General features: G+C 49.1%; 1 protein-coding gene across 1 annotated transcript in view; it reads left to right on the top strand.

Annotated features, from left to right (window-relative positions):
* The first annotated feature begins 760 nt into the window (after window positions 1–760).
* Window positions 761–19,753, top strand: part of GSN (gelsolin) — a 32,595-nt gene continuing 13,602 nt past the window's right edge. Inside the window, exon 1 of the mRNA XM_066610705.1 lies at window positions 761–867. The gene's annotated coding sequence lies outside the window, so the exon portion shown is untranslated. The remainder of the gene's footprint in view (window positions 868–19,753) is intronic.

Below are 19,753 nucleotides of genomic sequence, written 5' to 3' on the forward strand. Positions count from 1 at the left end.
ATTACCACATCTGATGCCGCACCGGTGGATTGACCTGGGCTCTGCGTCGGGAAGCACATTAGACCTGGGCTCCAAAGTCTTTTCTGGCCGTTGCTACTATCGCCCACCCTGTTTTTGCCCCCCTGCCCCACCGCCACCCTCCTCCCCACTCTTTCACCCCTCCCCTCCCCCAAAAGAAACTTTGTACCCCTTAATAACACTCCTCTTGGAGGCCCTGCTTGCTAAAGCAGGTCTTTCCTTCCTAATAGTTGAATGGGTCCTCCAGTGTCAGCAGCAGTCTACTGCCAAAAAAGCACATGCAGCTACCATACCCAAGGGAGAGTTCCCACCCTTCTCCTAGGGTTCCCAGGCTGGCCCTGGCAGGGACAGAAGGATGGATCGCTGGGGCAAGCAGAGCCTCCATGTGCAGGAGCAGCCTAGCTTTTGATGAGCAAAAATGGGGGGGGGCTCCTAGCACCTCCCTGCTGCCCTTTGGGGCTTTGCAGCAGCTTTTCTGGCTGGGGAACAGTCTGGCCCTGGCAGGGATAGAAGGATGGATCCCTGGGGCAAGCAGAGCCTCCATGTGCAGGAGCAGCCTAGCTTTTGATGCTCAAAAATGGGGGGAGGGGTTCCTAGCCTCCCTGCTGCCCTTTGGGGCTTTCCAGCCGTTTTTCTGGCTGGGAAACGGGCTGCTGTGTCCAGGAGCGACGTTTTCAGCACCAGCCCAGGCTGCCACCGCCTTCCCGGAGCCTGCACTGGGGACTCCACCTCCAGCCCTGCCCCTTCTCTGCCTCCTTCCCTCGCTCAGCCCTACTGGGTCTATTCCGGCTGCCTTGGGGAGGGTTGCAAGCCACTGGATCTCCCTTTGCTTGTCCACTGCCACATCAGGTAGGATCTCCAAGGAATCCTTGCTGGGGGGAGAGAGTGGATCCCAGGGAGGGTGCACCAGATCCAAGCTCAGATCTTTTGTTCCTCCTTAACCCTGGAGCCAGCAGGAGTGGGGACGTGTCAGTCCCTCCCCTTCCATTGAAAGATGTTGGGGGGGGGAGTGGTGCTCTTATGGGGTGATCTGGCTGCCCTAAAAGAGGAGCATGTGGCTGTGTGTGTGGATCTGAACATCCGAGACTAGGATACCAGGATAGGTGGGGAAGCTTGGAAATCCCTGGGGTGGGGGGGTGGTGCAGAAGGATGTGTGCCCTACACATGTGGCAGCAGAAAAGGGGTGAGGAAGGCAGTGCGCATCCCCTCCCCAGACAAGCAACCCCACCTCCATGCAATTATCCCTTTGAAAATCATGCCTGTCTCACATTTTTTTTAAAAAGCCCAAACTTTAGCGAAATGATTTCAAGCCATCAATCAAACCCGCAGGCAGGAGAAATAGGATTTGAGAAGAGCACATCCCACCCGGAAGAATCGGTTAGAGAAAGGGGCATCTTTGACTAGTGCTGGCTAGGAGGAAGCCAGGCTGACTCTTCCAGTGGCAGGGAGTTCTGCAGGTTGGGTGCCACCACGGAGAAGGCCTCCTTGCCTGTAACCGTCAGGTGGATTTCAGATGATAGTGGGGTACATGTTTGCCGGACGCGCTGGTGCTGTGAAGGGAGGGCAGGCGGTCTTCACATGCTCAGAGGGCTTTTCTTTCATATCATCCACCTCTCTATATCAAGGCCTGTCCCACCTGGATTCACTGTCCTTTGTCGGTGACCGAACTAGGGGGAGAAAAGCTTTGGAGCTGGCAAAGGCTGCCACTAGGTTCCCTGGCATGAAGAAATGGAGTTTGCCCCTTCTGGACAGTCTGCTTTGAGACAGTCAGTGGACGACTAGCTATGGAATGTCATAAATATTCCCTGTTCGTTTGCCATGGTTTTTCTGATGCTGTGCTCCTGTGGCTTTAAACATCAGCCTGACCCACAGGCAGGAGGCATGGGATAATCTCCCTGAACCACCTCTGAGACCTTAGTCGCCTGGGAAAAGGCTCCCTTCCGCACATGATTCCTTAGCTGGGTAAGAAACTGGCCAGGTGGGTTGCAGTCCAAGGACAGCTAGGATGAAAGAAATGGGGGAGCTTTTACATTGCCACAGGACTTTTGGTTGCATTTGTGTGTCCAAAGTGGGTGGTGCTGGTGTGGTTTGTCTCCCCAGTCTAGCTGCTAGGCACTAAAAACACCACTCAGGCTGCAATCCTGTGCACACTTACCTGGGAGTAATCCTCATTTACTATAATGGGACTTACTTCTAAGCAGAGCTGCAAAGGATTGGGCTGTCAGCCTTTCAGCTGTCTTGGATGGGTTTGAATTTAGTCTCACACACATGCACACACACACACACACACACACACACACACACACACACCCTGGTCGCTTTCCCATCCTCACCAAACAGCAGTTCTGCATTTTGACTTGCACACACTACATCAGTGTGTACAAACAGCATCCTTGCTTCATCAGACACCCTTGTATCAGGGCCAGAGATGCACAAACCTCCACTTGCTTAACTGAACAACAGACAAACCAGGTCAGGAAACAACAAGGCAAGTCTCTTTTGTAAGACAGAAGTTGCGCGGGGTGATTTTCCCCCCTTCAATTTGTTGCTGGGCAACGCCTTTCTTTCGACCAACCCAAAAGGAACAAGTTTTTGAGTCCTATAGCATTCTTCGGCAGTGGTTCTCAAACCGTGGGCCACGACCCAATTTTGGGTGGTTTGTGAAACCCACAGGGTAGATTAGGCTGTGTGCATCAAGGGTTAAACAACTTTGCGGGAGCTCTGCTGCCCAGGCAACATGAGAGCCCCAGAGGCTTGAGCAGCTGGTAAAGTGAAACTTTTTTTTAGGTAGGTTTGAGCATCACTCAAAGGTTTGAGCATCACTGGATAAGCGCATGAAGAAGGGAGAGTGGGAATAAGGAGAACAGTTAGGACTGCACCCTGAGTATTTTGGTTTCCCCTGTAACTCACAAAATAACATTTTGCCTTTTAAAGCCATGAAATAAACGCATGGCTGTGTTAAAATAAATCAGATCCTGCTGGAGATCTTCGACCAGTTCCATCATGTATTTTTCCAGGCAGAGGATGGAAAAAGTGTTCGTTCATGCATCTGAGAAACATGCTATGTGTAGGAATCAAAGTTATAGATAGGCCAGGACTTCACGGAAGTGCAGAAAAAGCTGGAGAAATTTGGTATGGGGACCAAATTCAGTGGCTTATCAGCATTTAGAGATGAGGCCCAACTCACTAGTCCTCATGATTGCAAAAAGCTTGTGGGTCTGGTAAAATCTTGGAAGTCAGAGAGCAGTTGCTGAATCGGATGTCATGTGGTGAGTGGGTGATATTTCAGTGCCATTTATAGCCCATGACTAAGAAGCAAAATAAATCAAAAACAACGTCAAAATTGCTTGGCCTTTAAAAGAGAATTGGTCAGATTTATGGATGAAAAGTCCGTCACGGGTTACAAGCCATGAGAAGTAGTCTGTCTATAGGTGCAAGGGAGGGCACCAGGATGCAGGTGTCTTGCTGTCTTGTGTGCTCCCTAAGGCATCTGGAGGGCTGCTATGAGATCCAGGAAGCTGGACTAGATGGGCCTTTGGCCTGATCCAGCAGGGCTCTTCTTCTGTTGTCATTGTGCTGCTAGTCCTCATGACCTCATCAGAGTAGTGTAGCACAGTGGCTAACAGAATCAAGACTTCCTTTCTGTTGTCACGAGCTCACTAGGTGGTCCTCAGTCTTCCTCACTGCAATATGGGTACAATAGTACTTAGATGATTTATATGGTTGTTGTAAGGATTTCATTGTTAATATATATGAAATGCAGTTAGTGCACACTCAGAAAGCACTCTATATAAATGTTAAGTGTTATTGGGCTGAAGTATCCCGATAATGATAATTTTGCACCAGGTGTTCCTTTCGTTAATCTCGCCAAGGGTCTGGGTTGCCCTTTCACCTCCGCGGCTTTTCATTTGGGCTGCTGGTGTTATTTTGCATTGAATGCGACGGAGGTTCCCAAAGGCTATCCAGTCCACCCCCTTTAAGCGCCTCCTGAAAGCAACCCATACAGATGCCTGTCTGACCAGTTCCCGAAAACGTGTAAGTCTCCTTGGCAGCTCTCCAAATGGTAGGAGACCTTCCTGCTGCCACAGCTGTGAATGTCATCTTGCTCAATATGCAGAAAGGGAACGAAAACATGAGTCATGGTGTAATCCGCACTCACGCCCACGTCTCTTACAGCTGGGGTTCCCTTTAATCAGCCCTGATTCTCTAATAGAACAAGGAAATGTGAGCCTGCATAATTTTGATCCTTCCCTCTTAGAAACCAAGCAAGACATGAAGCAGTTGTCAAAACCCACTAGCAGATAGAGGTCTTTGGGCACAGTCGTGTTCCTTGTCTTGAGGTCTCTTTCTCATGTTACCCAGAGGGTCTCACAGCCTGCAGTTTTGAAACAACACTAGGATAAATCAAGCATCTCCAAAGTCCCCATCATCACACTCCATCCGCCGTGCACTTGGTGCACAACAGATGGGCCATGTGCGCGCACTTATTCCTTGATGACCGCAGTCATCCAATGTTTGTGTGAGGTCACCTCAGTGTATCCCCTGTCATTTTCTCCAACAATCCTTTGGCTGTTGCTCTTGTCTGAGTTTTCAGACATCAGGCTCCTTGGTGGAATCTGTTCACATGCCCAGTTGCTGGACATCAAGTGTACAGAATTCCAGAAATGTACCCAGACGAGCAAACCAGACCTTAGAGGGGGGCGTATTGCTACTTAACCATTCCGTCCACATGGGGGAAAAAAATTCTTGTGACCATCCATGTCACAGATGGGAGGGGGCCGCTCTACGATGCATCACATGCTTTCTGTGTGGATGTCGTTCAATAGAGCATCTTGATCAAATGCATCCTCCAGTCTCCCTTATGGTTGGTTGGCAACATTCAGTCTCGAAAGACTATGGTAGAAGCCTACAGCACCCAGTATTCCCAGGTGGTCTCCCATCCAAGTATTAACCAGGCCTGACCCTGCTTAGCTTCTGAGATGCATTGTAGGAATTTATGGGGGTGGTTCTTAGTTCGCTTTTGACCCCCTCCGTTTCTCCAGAAACCTCTGGCAGCTTGCAGTAAAACAGACTGTAAAACAATGATCAATAAACCCACAGGCGGAGGAGTTCCGATGTTTGAAGATAAGCCCAGGGCGAAACTGGTTTATAGGGTGTGTGGGGCGGCTGCAGGATTCAACCTGCAGCAGGGCGACCCGAAATGTTGACTCGGGCTCAAGCGCACATTTTGTGCAACTGCAAAGTTGTGTTCGCTTGATGGGTTTTTTTTTTTTTTTTTTGCTGCAAAGCACCCTCAGGAGGGAATGATTTGCGGTGGAAAAATAGCAGGGGAGAAGGGCTGGCTCTCGCTTTCCCATTCTGAAACTCCCTCTGCCCTCTCCCAATTCACTCTCTTGGGATCTGGACCCACATCTGTGAAGGAAGCATAGATCTAGAACACCAGCAAGGGTCACAGCAGGTGGGAGAAGCTTCAGGGGGGGAAAAGCAATAGGTGGGAAAGGTTTAAGTATCCTCACCACTCTTCCACTGGGGGGGAGCTTTTCAGTGGCAGAGCTCCTGCCAGGCTATTGATACCTGCAGGGGCGGATCCAGTGTTTGTGCCATGAGCACTCCCTTAACTTCAGAGCCCTGTTCAACCAGGTGGGTGGACCTGGGCTCCAGCCAAGACTTGGAGCCCAGAGCTATCTGCCTGGTAGACCTGGGCTCCTGGTTGAGCTTATAGCCTCTGTGGCTGTTTGCTGGGCAGATAGACTTGGATTCCCACCTGGACTTGGAGGCCTGGTTGAACCTGGGCTCTTGGTTGAGCTTATGGCCTCTGTGGCCATTTGCTGGGCAGGTAAACCTGGGCTCCTGCCTGAACTTGGAGGCCAGATCTACCTGCCAGGTAGACCTGGGCTCCCATTCCAACTCAGCTCTGTTGGACACCATTGCCCTTCCCATTGAGTGTTCCCTTGGTTCCTGATTTTGCTCCCCACTGGTACGACGGTTAGGGGAGCCATGCACCTCTGGCCCCCGCCCCAGACCCACCCATGGTTACCAGTCATCCTGTTCAAAAGTGTAATTGGCTTCTCAGAACCACAGTCTGCTGAGATGGGCAAGAATTTCCTAGCAGGAAAGCTTAGGATAGCAGCCTAATAGCAAATTGGTTCCATAACAGTGGAGCCACTGCAGGGAAGGCTCTGTTTCAAGGGGCTATCTACGCAACGCTCCACCTCCTGGCCTCCACCCCTCAAGGGCAGTGGTGATAGATGCTGAGGAGAGAGGCTCTCTCTGAGAAAGATCGAAGCCAGTTCCTCGCATGAGTCGTAGGAAAGGAGAACATGGCTTTCACAAGGAGTGATTACATTTTGGAAATAATTGTGGTGTGTGTGGATGTGGCCGATGTTGAAGTTGTCGCCATGGGGACAGGAAGGGATGCAATTATTCCAGGGGAGGAGGAGGCCGCCTCGCCCTCTCCGATTGCGGTTCCTGATCATGGTTCCAGCCTTCCAGCGCTGAGACGCAGCTGGGGAGGGAAACTAGTTTTGCATAAGCAAGGAAAAGCCATACAGAAATTTCTTCGGGGGATCTTGTGCGGTTTGCAACATGAAAGCCTGAGGTTGCTCTCTGGCTCGCTGTTGCATACCAGTCATATTTTTGTGCTGTCTTTTAACCTGGGTTGTGTTGCACCCCAAAGAGCTCAAATTCTCGCTGCCTGGCTTCGAAAACCCTAGTCACGCCAAAGGCACTGAGCGCCAGCTTGCCCAGCAGTCTGACTCAGTCTCAAGCAGTTTCCTGTGTAAGGGAGGTGGACTTCTAAATTTAACCCCAAAGCAGCGTTTGCCCCAGATATCCCAAGTCCTGCTCCGGAAGGCTGCAAAAGTTGGATTGGAGCTGCAGTGCAATTGTCCCATTTCCTTGGTGGGTTCTTGGCCTCCTTGCTATTTCAGCTGGCTTTTCGGCAGCTGAGCAGGGTGGAACTGTTGACAGAACGACAACTGGCAAAACCCTGTTTCCTTCTGCTTCTCTGACCCATCCTGGGGGCCTGCCAGGGCTGCTAAAAATAGCCCTAGGAGTACTTCATGCTGCAAACGCTCACAGGGTGTTACTTGAATGATTAGATTATGAATGGTGTGTGCATACATTCAAATGATACCATCGAAACCAGTTAAGGTAGCATTGAGGCTGCAGTCCTATACGGTGAAGCTTTGGAATCTGCCAGGGATCTTTTCCAGGACGCCCCACAGATACCAAATTCCATGGATAATTCAATCTGCAGGGTTGTTGTGCTGCACCAGCTTACTGGGGGAGGGGCACACCTGGCCCTCCAAAGAGGGCAAATCTATCAACGGTCACCAGCCATGATTAGGGCTGGTGTTGACCCACACGCTCCGATGAATGAAGCGGAGGGGCAAGGGATCCGCTGATTGCCTCAATGGTTCTTGTACTGTCTCAACCAGACCCCTCCGAAGGCCTCCCCGCACCTCAGAACACCTTTGGATGTGCCTTGAAGTAGTTGGCACCAACCATAAGTGTCCCATTTCTGTGACGCAGCCAAATAAAGTTTTGCGAGAAATAAAAGTGTCAACGCAGCAACTTAAACCCTATTTAAAATGTTTCCCTTAGGGAGAGTGTTTTAAAAAAAATATATGGGGCTGACTTGTGTCAAAGACGCCAAGGTAGGAAGTAAGACCCACTTTGATTAAACTGCTTTGAATGTTAACATGCAATTTTTTTTTTTTTTGGATGTTATGAATCATTCCAACTTTGCTAACCAAGGACTCTCCACCCAAACCCTTTCTGCCCCCTTGCTATGCCGAATACCTCCATCTCCTCTCCCTGATCGCCTAAACTCCTTTCATTTTCAAAACCTACCTTTGTGCATGTTTTGAAAATATATTCCTGGGGGCATGGCTGGGAGGTGGGTGGGAGATCCTCGAAAACAAAGGGGAAGGGGGTTATCCGGGCTGTCTTCTGGGGAAACCGATGCTTCGTGACTACTTCATTTGAATGATATGTCATCTCAGGCTCGTGAGCAAACGCAGTTTACCACCTGTAAAATGGGCATCAGGACCTGAGAGTGACTTAGCTGGATCAGAGCAGGTTAATTTGGCCCAGCCTCACGGCCCTGCTCCAAGCCGCTTGAAGACGTTTCCCAAGCCATTCATGACAGAGATGACTATGCAGGGTTCCTTGGCCGCATCTGCACCTCGGAGATATACTGCTCTTGAATATGAAGGTTCCATTTTGGCAGCCACAGCTCGTCCCACCTGCACCAGTTGTGTGTCTTTTTAGCAAAAAGCCCTCAACCTTTTCACCTTTGCTTCATCGTAGAGACACCCCAAGCCCCTAGTCCGGTCTTTTCCGACTGAAGGCCCCCTTGAGTCGGGGGCCACTGGCAAGGCAGAGCAGGTATAGCTACCAATGTTGGATTCTTTCCATTCAAAAGCATGATCTGCTCAGTTATCTGTGCCAGTTTACTGAAAGTCTAAAGCACACAGGGAATTGTCCCATTCTGGCTCTGCTATCCAATTTTTGCCAGGCCAAACCACTCGATCGGATGCAGTGTGTGCCCCAAACCCCAGTTAAATCAATGAGTTTAGGCAGCCCTTAATTCTCAGTGGGCTTGGGCTGCAAAATAACCCTAATTGATGGAAATTATTCAAGGTGATCTCAGTGAAGTTGTGGGGGACTGGGAATTGGGTTCAGGGTCCGTCCCACGGCATTGATTGAGCAAACATTATCACGGAGGGATCCGGAATTAAATCCCCAGTGGGTTGGGTTTCAGCCTCATTTTGCAAACAGGCAACCGAGAAACCTGCCTTACACTGAACTGAATCCGTTTGGCTGGAGATCGTCAACAGACTAGAAGCAGCCCTCCTTGCAGGGGCCAGGGATTGAACTGGAGAGCTTCTGAATGCAAAGGACTCTGACTTCAATCCCATGCATGCTTTCCCAGGAGCAAGCTCCATTGAACATAATGGAATTTACTTGTGAGTAGACCTGCTTAGGCTTGGGCCAGCCATTTTCAACTACTGTGCCGTGGCACACTGGTGTGCCGTGGCACACTGGTGTGCCGTGAATGGTTCCCAGGTGTGCTGTGGGAATTTGGGAGTGGGTCATTTATTAGTAGGGTCGTTAGGGATGTGAGCCCCTCATTGACAGCACAGTGTGCCTTGTCAATTCTCAAAAAACAGGTGGTGTGCCTTGACCATTTTAGTGCCTTGCCAGTGTGCCACAAGATGTAAAAGGTTGAAAATCACTGGCTTGGGCTTTCAGTTGCTTTGTCATGAAGCTACAGGAGGGAGATTTGGGACATCAGAGTGGGAAGCACCATCTTCCGACTCCAGGACGTCCTAGTCAGCACCACTTCACCAGCTCCTGAGAAACCCAACCTGTCCATTGATGTCGTGGATGTCAGTCTCTTGAGGGCTAGAAACTTGATTTCTGCCTTGTCATCTAAAAGCTTGAATAAGTGGTTTGCATTTCTAATGAAGACTTGCTTTCTTCTGGCTCCTCTTTGCCTACAAGGGTGAGTTTTTAATTACCACCAGTCCCGAAGGGAGCATGTTTCCGGATCTGGGGATAGGAATCACACTTTTACAGTATATAGTGGACTAGTTGCATTGGCTTGGAAGTGTTGGAGAGAAGGGCAGTAGTTGCTAAGAGTAGCAGTTGTGATCCGATCACAGCCAGCGTGAGACGAGGCAGAGTGAGTGAGTAGAAGCTGGTTGGAAGGAAGCCAAGGGCACCCTCCTTTTATGGAAGGATAATTTGGGTTCACAGGAGCTTTGACCGATTGGGTTGGACTTATTTCCTGAGTCCCAATTCCCTCATAAGAACATAAGAACCGCCCCGCTGGATCAGGCCCAAGGCCCATCTAGTCCAGCTTCCTGTATCTCACAGCGGCCCACCAAATCCCTCAGGGAGCACACCGGATAACAAGAGACCTGCATCCTGGTGCCCTCCCTTGCATCCGACGTAGCCCATTTCTAAAATCGGGAGGTTGCACATACACGTCATGTCTTGTAACCTGTAATGGATTTTTCCTCCAGAAACTTGTCCAATCCCCTTTTAAAGGCATCCAGGCCAGATGCCGTCACCACATCCAGTGGCAAGGAGTTCCACAAAATCTCATGGCATTGCGTTTGGCCGTTCAGGCTCAGAACCCAGCTGGTCTTTGCAAAGAAGCGTTTTTAAAAAAAAAAAAACTGCCAAGAGAATTTCCATCCTGCATCCCTCCGCAAGGCTGCTCCAACCGCAAGGCTCTTTAATCCAGATGCACCTCCGTTCTGGAAATGTCAAGCCTCCACAGAGCCGTGGCAGAGGAGAGAGCAAGAAGACAATATGCCCATATTAGGAGCTTAGGAGCAAGGCTTTGGGAAGGCATCCAAGAGGCGCAGAAGCCTGAAAGAGTCTGGCGGCCTTTTCTCCAGCCCCAGAGCTTGGAGAATTGAAATTGGTTGGGCGGGTGGTCTGGATTTGAAAAGAGTGCCCCGTCTTGCAGAGGGTTGGAGCCTGCATGGAACAATGGATTCTTCTCCTTGGAGAACAGGGCCTCTCTGTATGGTGGGCACAGCGCTGCCAGTCTCGGATGCCTCTCTAGAGGGGCTTGCCATCTTCCACAAATCACCCCCTTATTGAATCAACAAGTGCCTCAGCTGGCTTCTGAAGGACTGTGTCGCCCTCCGCCGTGCCCCCACAGGGTCTCTGCAGCACCTCCCCTGCTGTGTAGTGTTTTGGCAGGAAACAGGCTTGCCTTGGCACAGTTTTGCTGGGAAAAACACAGCCTGACCTGCCTGCCTGAGGGGGGAGCTTCCCAGATGTCAAGGACTGACCCTGCCGTGGAGATTTCACCGGAGAAGATAATATTTTTAAGGTCACCATCCTATCCACACTTTCCTGGAAGGAAGCCCCATTGACTATAACGTGACTTACAGACCAAACCTACGCAGGTCTGCTCAGAAGTAAGTCCCATTAGTGTCATTGGGGCTTGCTCCCAGGAAAGTGTGGCTAGGATTGGGCTGTTACTTCTGAGCAGAGAAGCATAGGATTGGGCTCTAAGATGTAAAAAAATGGAGCCAGTCCGTCCTTTATTAACATCATATCTCCAGTGGGTGTTTGTGGTATCTAGCATTCAGAGATAGACTACCTCTGCACATGGAGGGTTGTATTGGAATCGCAGAAGAGATGGAGAGGCTGTGGTGTCAGGAGTGGCCCTTTAATCTGGTGAACTTGCACCCCGTTGCAGCCACGAGAGGCAATGAGGTCTTTAGGGATACAAGAGCACCTGACGGAGGGAGAGTTTGGTGGGTTGTAGTTAGAATGGAGGAGGTTTGCTGGCAAATTGGGCTGACTTTTTGGCTAAGCCGGACTCCTGGCTCTGCTTATTGGACTGACTCTGGATATGACTTTCTGAGGTGCGAATATACAGACTGGCAAACAGGCAATGAACCAGTACCTGGACTGGAGGACAAACCACAAACTGGGGCACTGACTGATGGACTAATGCCAAGTGGTGGAGAGCTGAGGTGGTACTGCTGTGCCCAAAAAGATTGTTGCTTGAAGGAGGGACCCTTCAGACCTCCAGGCAGGCCAACCACCTACTAGTTTCCTTCCTGCTGGGGTACAGTGGTAGTTTTTGCAGTCTGCTAGACCTAGTGGTGGTTAAACCGGGGTAACTAATTAGTTCAAACTGGGCATAAGCTCTTCTGCTGAAGCTCAGGTCTGTGTTGCTGTCACAGCTGGTGGCCAGTCTGTCCTCCCCACTCCTGGCTGAGTGATGATGGGAGAGGCAAACGTTGTGCTTTATTGGTGGGTGTGATGTCTCAGTTTGTTCAGAGGGTGGGTTAGCTGTGCTTTGGGGCTGACTCAGCAATCTCCTGGCTGCGATATTGTGACTGTGTCTCTGGAACAATGCATTGTGCTGTCCTTGGATGTTTGCTTAAGCTGCGGACCGTGAACAGGTTGAACCAGAATGAGTCTTTCTCATTGATTTTGCAGGGCTGTATATGTCTCATATACATGCAGGACTAGGACGGAGGTCATGTCCAAATATCCAGATCATTGCTGGGGGGGTCACACCAACCTGTCTCAAGTTCCTTGGGAGTCGGTGGGATTTGTATTCCCAGTGATCAGGATTCCTACAGGGCTAAAGGACCCTTGACACATGACATTTTTTCTGCAGGCACGTTGAGAAGGAACAGGTACCCAAGGACACTAGGTATAAGGCCAGCATCTCCAAGTGCTGATAACAGTGAAACTTCCTGTTGAACCTAGTCCAGCCTTAAGAAAAATGATCCCATTAGTCTGGCCTGCCGAAATATAGAATTTCCTAAAGATTTTTGAGCATCTTTGATTTCCAGTCCTCCACTGCTAAGTTGACATCACAGCCCCCTCCTCATAGGATGTGTGTTTCAAGAAGCACCTATTTGTATACCTATTTTTTAGGTATGCATGAAATATATTTGCAATGATTGATTTCTTTTTTTTCCTCTTCAGCCATGGAATTAAACAAAATATCTTAACTTCCCATTAAGCAGCAAACCATTAGTGTAGGTCTGCCCCCTGCTGGTCCAATGCAGAATTGAGCTTGTGACCAGCTCAAAACATTTGTGGTTCTGCCCACATGAAAAAGTCCATGAGCTTGAGTGCCTTTTTGGCAAGTCATCTGGAATTCATCCCTGCCAATAAAACGCCCTTTATGTTCAGGCACTGGCTCAATGCAGGGTGCTCTGTTTTGAGGGGGGGGGGCAGGCTTGCTGGTGGTAGACGGATCTAGTTGATGGCTTTAAATACGAGTGTTTTCCGTTGCCAGCCTCCTGAGTGACAAAGCGCTGGGCACCCATGCACTACTTGCTTTAAAAGTCAGATGAAGGCAGTGTAGTGGGCCTTTGTACCCATGGGAAGTCTTTTCCAGGACCCCCACCAGTGGATACAGAAATAAACGGATAGTTAAATCAGGGGGCACTTGAAACTAGCTACTAACTCAGGGAGGAGCTGTCACTTGATGTAAAAACATGTACCTTGTGCATAGGACAGTCTATCCTCCATATCGACTTTATCCAGGCTTCGCGCACTGGAGAGGACACTGTTCCAGAACCACCATTCAGAGCGCGATAACATAGTCTTCTGAGACTGAAGGATGCCAACATGTGTGTAGGATAGCCCCAGGTTCAAACCCTTCAACAGGACTGGGAAAGACCTTTGTCTGAAGCTCTGGAGAACTGCTGCCCACCAGTCTTGATAGTTTGTGCTGTTGGACAACCAAAGTTGTCATTTTCTGCTCCGTCTTGTTGCCACTACCATGTACCGGGTCTTATTTGCTGTCTGGTTCTCCCTAATCACTGATAGCTCTCTGTTATTTTATCAGGACTTCCCTATGCCCTGCCTTTTATTCAACAAGAGAATGTAGAATAATCCACTTCTCCATTTATTTGTTCCTTTTTTTAAATACAGCAACTGTTGTTGGCTTCACAACCAATGTAATCATTCCAATGCCGTGATTTCATTCTTGGTTGAGCCTGTCTTTTCGGCTATCCCCCTTCTCCACCGCCTTTCCATATTTCTGTGGAAAACCTTCGGAGTCTTGGCGGTACCCCGGATCAGCTGATGTTTGAGAAGAACCTACGTAGATGAGGCAGCTGATTCCGATTAAGAAGCTCAGTCTTTCATTTCCCTGCTGCCAGTTCAGCTGTGTAAATAGCATTTTTGTCAGCTGGCTGGGAGAAAAGTTGTGGGGAAACACTTTTTGTCCAGTGGGGTGACTCGTACTAGCGCCGGCAGCGGTGCTGTAAAACTAAGAACAGGGGACATCCACTAAAGTTGAGAGTTGGAACAGACAAAAGAAAAAATTTCTTCACCCAGGAGGTAATGAATCTGTGGAACTCCTTGCCACAGGATGTAGTGATGATGGCACCTGGCCTATACCTTTAAAAGGAGACCAGACAGATATCTAGAAGAAAAGTCCTTCACAGGTTACAAGCCGTGATGAGGAAAGGCTACAGTGTTTGGGGCTGTTCAGTCTTGCAGAAAGGCACCTGGAGGGTTGCCCTAACAAGTAAACCTGTCAGTTTGTTCTGTGTCAATTACAGGAGGCTTTGTGTAGTGTCTGCTCTGAGTCATGCTTCTGTGCAAGTCTTTTGGTTGGGTCTGTTCCTTTTGAACCAGACGCACCCTGCTGGTCCTATATTCTGCGCATGGGTCTCGCTTCCATGAAGCCTGTTAGGATCACGCTGGCCTTCCCAGATTAGGATTTCAAGTGTGTTCTCTTGCTTTCCCTACTTTTTGAAATGGTATATTGCAGTGGTTTGCCAACATTTTAGCACTGGGACCCACTTTTTCAAATGACACTCCATTAGGATCCACTTAGCCTTATGGGACTTTTAAAAAAAGGTGATCTAGAAAGAAAAACTATTTTTAATTGACGAGCAATATTTTATTTATTTCCAAAAATCCAATCTCTTTCTCATAAAGAGGCAGCCCTAATGAATAGCCTCAAGGGGCTTGGTGATGTGGACTCCAGTCTCCAGGTGAATGTTACCCCCATCTTTAAAAGAGGGTAGCGAAAGATCCAAGAAACAGACCAATCAAACTGGCATGAATGTCAACAGAGACCATGTAAAGTCCTGCACAGAGGGACACAAAATCAGCTCTATCTCTCAAGTCAGTCTGCTTGACAGAGCATGCGGTGAGGATGAAGTAGGGGAAGGCAGGCCTTGCACACCACCCTGAGTTCCTTGGTGGAAGGGTGAGCTATTATTATTAATTATTATTAACAGTATTTATATACCGCTTTTCAACTAGAAGTTCACAAAGCGGTTTACAGAGAAAAATCAAATAGATAGAAATGTAGGGCCCAATCCTATCCACACTTCCAGCACTGGTGCAACCACAATGCATTCCCAAGGTATGGGAACAAATACCCATACCTTGAGGAGACCTCTGACTGCCCCACCACGACAAAATGCAGCGCATGCCCCATTGGCATGGCTACACCAGCACTGGAAAATTGGATAGGATTGAACCCGTAGTTAGTAATTAAGTTTCCGGGGGGGGGGGGGGTTGGATTGTGTCTTTGCTCAAGTGCTCATGTGTGCACAAACATCAAGGTCCTCTGCACGTTGCAGCTTCTGTGTCGTGTTTAGGTGGCAACCCTCTCCCAATGCTGGTCAATAATATTTCCCCTCCCCCATGTCTCTTTAACCAAAAGAGCAAAGGTTCTCTTGTGGGTTGCACAATACGTGAGCGCCACAGGCAGTGAAGAGGTTTTACCCTTTGTGTAATCCTAGACAGGGTGCGGTTTGTGTGGAGTGCTGTTTGGTGCTGTTCAAGCATCTTCCTGTTTGAAATATGGGAAGGTATGGGCTCCCACTGTTTTTGCAGAAGGCCTGTGAGTGCAAAAAAAGTTTAGGAAGGATTGGGGGGGGGGCCCTCCGGTCTAGGTGATTCAGGCACTGCACCCCCTGGAAGGAAGGAAGGAAGTGGTTTGGGGCCTGCCAACAATGTCCTCGCCACACCTCACCAGCTGTTGTGTGATTTGTTCCTCCCCCTGAGCAGTTGGAATGTTCACAAACATTCCTTTGCACCAGAGCAAACCATCCATTGGATAATAGGCGAAGCTTGTAGGTTTCAACCCGATAGATACATTTATGTTCATTTATAATTAAAAATAAATCTTCCCAGTCTAGGCTTCCTGGAATGGCAGCAGTGGCGTAGCCAATGATCATGTAACCCGGTGCCAAGCTCAAAATGTTGCCTCGGAAGTGATGTCACAACAGGAAGTGACATCACACCAAGGCTTTTAAAAAAGTGAAAATTGGGAGGAACCCACCTCTTTCCCCCCCCCAGCAGCTCACCACCCGCTTGCTCTGCTGCCTGCCCCTCAGTGGCATAGCTAAGGCATCTATCTGCTACCTGCAGTAAAATAAGATTTGTAGCCCCCCCCCAGACAAAATCAAATTTAATTAAGTCTCTAAATTATCAGAGACACTGTACTGGGGTGAAAAGGGATGGTTATTCTCCCCTTGCTAAATACAAGAGGGGCACCACTTGAAAAAGTGCCTTTTTACCCAGTTAGCGGGGTAAATGTATTATGATACATGGAAATGAGAGCGGACTCATATTAACACCTTATTGGTTTCATGGTGTATCATGATAACATGCCATTGCCTTTCAGAACAATCCGTTTCATAGGTCAGTTTTGAGTTAAAGAAATCCATTTTTTGTTCCAGAAGGCAGTTGTGTTTTCATTTTCTGGTTAATTGGCCATAACGTTTGATAGAATACAGTTATTCCAATGCAGTTTGTTCCATTGCATTGAGCATAAAATTACCTTTCCAATGATATATAACGTGATGATATTATTCATACATGCCAAGTTTTTCACAATTTTGATCACTAGTGTCAAGCTCAGCTTGTTGCCCCCCTAAAGCTTGATGCCCGGTGCAACTGCTACCCCCTGCACCCCCTTAGCTACGCCACTGAATGGGAGAACTAAGCTTGGGAACACTTTCTGAATCTTTGCCTTTGCAATGGGCTATTGGGCCTCGGTTTTTGTTCCTAGTGTGTGTGTTTTGGGAAGATGCCCTTCTAGGTTTGCAAGCCGTGACCTGTCCATGTCTTCTTCCCTCCCATGGGAGGTGGAAATAGGCGTGGAGGAATACCAGTTAAGATCAAGAGATGAACTGGCAATTTAAAACAAAAACAATAATCTGAGAACATCCCAGGACGTTCTTTGCTTTGCTCTGTTATTGCCAAAGGTCTTGGAGGAATTGATGCGGCTCTCTCTCTGTCCAAAGTGTATTTTTGCCATGTTCGTCAGCTAGGAGAGGAGCTCTTGAGCAAGACAAACATCGTGTTCTGCCCATATCCCCACAAGGAGGGAGCAGAGGTCACAGATGCTTGGACCCCAAGACTCCTCCTTAGGGCTCAAGTCATCATGGCTTGAAACCAGCCAATCCCAGTACGGGACTGTCCTGCATGTCCATAAGATTTGGTGATCTCCACCCACTTGGCTCGGTTCACTGGTCGTGGTCAACTGGGGTAGGGTTGAGTCGGCCAGAGAGTTATGCAACCCTTAACTAGTCCTGCAAGCTTGAATTTTGAGTGGGGCTCTGCAGATAGGCTGGAGCTCAGTGGTGCACATATCCGGTGTGGAGCATTTCCAGGTTCAACCCCTGGCAGCATCTTGGGAAAAGATGTCTGCCTGAAACCTTGGGGAGTTGCTGCCAGCCAGTGTTGGAAATCCTGAACTAGATGGATCAATGGTCTGACTTGGTATATCGCATGAATTGTGTGCATAAATGTGCATGCGTTGTGGGGGTATGCCAGAGGTGGATAAAGCAAGTCTGGGGGCCAGTTTGGCCGCTCCTGTCCCTTGGCTAACAATCATATCCTCCTTCCATGCACACACAAACCCACACTGCCACTGTACAGGCGGATGTAGCGGCCTTGCGCATGGTTGGTGAGTCGAGCAGCAACATTGCCAGGGGAGGAATGGGTGAAGCGCCCCCTTCCACCCTGCATTTCTCTGTCTGTCTCCCACTCCTTGCATCGGAGTCTCAACCCAAACACAGCTCTGGTCTTATGTAACTTGCTGGCCACACTGTCAAGAGTAGCCACCTGTTTTCCATCAACCTGGCCTCAATGTCATAGATACCACATTGCATTGCTGTGATGATAGCCCTGGGGGACCTGGAGCATCTCTCCGAGGGCTATTGTACGGGCGTGTCCTGCTGTTGCATTCCAGCTGGGGCTGGGCGTTCCTGAGCTGGAGTCCCTGCCAAAGAGTTGCACATCTTTGTTGACAGGAGATAAAAAGCAGGTCTTGGGTCTGCTGCGGTCTCTCTTTCCTCTGGTGGCTCCTGCCAGAGGCAGATCTGAGACGAAGAGTGGGCTTGTGGAGCTGGGTTGAGGCAGACCTCAGAGGAAACTTAGGGGCTTGCTTTTGGAACAAGCTGTTGCACGGTTGAAGTGTGCAATATGGTGCCCCTTTGGGGATTCGCCTTCCTTGCCCTGGCCGTCCCTGTGATTTCAACCGTGGTGAGTAACCATCCTGGGATCGGATTCCAGAGGGGAGAGAGCTGTGCTAATCGGTCAATGGCAACAGCGGCCAAGTGTCCTCTGTACCTCAAAAGCAGAGCTATTGAGACAGAAGCTTTTGCGGGCTAAAGCCCAGTTGCCCAAATTCTCTGCAGCAAGAAATCAGGTGTCTCCAAAATGCCTCTAGAGTTGTTGTTTTTTGGCTAGTGGTGTAGGGAGTGGGGAGAGTGAGAACTGTGCACTGCGGCCCCCAGTTCGAATCTTACCCCCACCCACCTCTTGGAGGTCATGAAACTTCCCTCTCTTGTCAGGTTTTTGTGCAGAATATTGTGCTAATGAACTAGTTTTGGGGCGTGCGTGTCTACTCAGAAGTAAGTCCCATTGTGTTGAGTAGGTCTTACTCCCAGGACAGTGGGCAGAGGATTGCAGCCTGAGTTGGAAAAAAAATTTTTTTTTTTCAACAAATATTTGATAGAAATGTTCTTCTTATTTAGAATAATAACAAAAATAGTGTCTATGAAGCTCTTTATATGCTCAAACAAACAAAGGATTTGAAGTAATGTGAATGATTGTGAGAATAACAGGGAGAGAGCCAGGAAGGAGATCTAGGTGTGCTTTGCTGAACACCTCAGAGGAAGGAGCAGGATAAAAATATATTAAATAAAGGGTACTTTGTGGTGGGGTGGGAAGACAACGGGGCTGCCACTTTCAGCTGCATCCCTGTGTTTCTCTATACATTCAGGTGATGTATGGAATACATTATGCCCTCAAATTCTTGGAGTTGTTAGAAGTTTGCAATAACACAGAAGCAAGTAGTTTGAAGAAGGGGTTGCTACTCAGTGGTAGAGCCTCTGCTTTGCATGTAGATGGCCCCGGGTTCAACTCGTGACAGCATCTCCAGGATGAGTGGGGAAAGCTCAGTACCTGTAGCCCCGATGCAGCATGAAAATGACCAATGCTTTGACTCAAGAGGCAGCGTCATCCGTTTCCTGGCACAGGAGATGGCGTGAAGGTTTGGAAGCCCGGGCAGGTGCAAGAGCCAGGATGGTGTAGCCGTTCAGGAGTTAGAGCTGGAAGATCCTGGTTCAAATCCCCACTCGGCTGTAAAGCTTCCTGGGTGACCTTGGGCCAGTTGCTATCTCTCTCACCTAACTTGCAGGGTTGTTGTGAGGGCAAAAGGAGGGGAGGGACTCTGTACACCACCCTGAGCTCCTTGGTGGAAGGGCGGGATAAAAATGTGATAAATAAATTCAAATGAGCGGAAGTAAAGAGGGTGTTGGTGTCTCCAGACCTGTTCAGTGACCTGCCCACCTTCCTGTCAATCATGGTCTACCTGTTTATGTTGACAATGTCTTGGAGAGGATACCAGCAGAAGCCCTGCCAGCTCTTTCTATAGGCATGGCAGGAGGTTCTAAGTAACATGAATAACCTCAGGAGAACATGGCTATTACCCCAGCCCCAGGGGAACAGACACAGAGCAGACCTCAGGTAGCCTGTCTGGAGTGCCTTATGAAGCCCCACACCCTCCCCTACTTGGTCTAGCTCTTCCCCCCCCCCATTCCATCTGGTCCAGCCCTGGAGTTAAAGGTCAAGCACCATCTCAGAGCAGGGAGACCCTCATCTATAGGCAAACCCTAGAGATAAACTAGATCTAGGGGGCGGGTAATTCTTTTTATACAGGCTACACAGCAGTGCTTAGGGGTGTAATTTGAGC

The sequence above is a fragment of the Tiliqua scincoides genome, chromosome 16 (genome assembly GCF_035046505.1).
Source record: "Tiliqua scincoides isolate rTilSci1 chromosome 16, rTilSci1.hap2, whole genome shotgun sequence".
NCBI lineage: Eukaryota > Metazoa > Chordata > Lepidosauria > Squamata > Scincidae > Tiliqua > Tiliqua scincoides.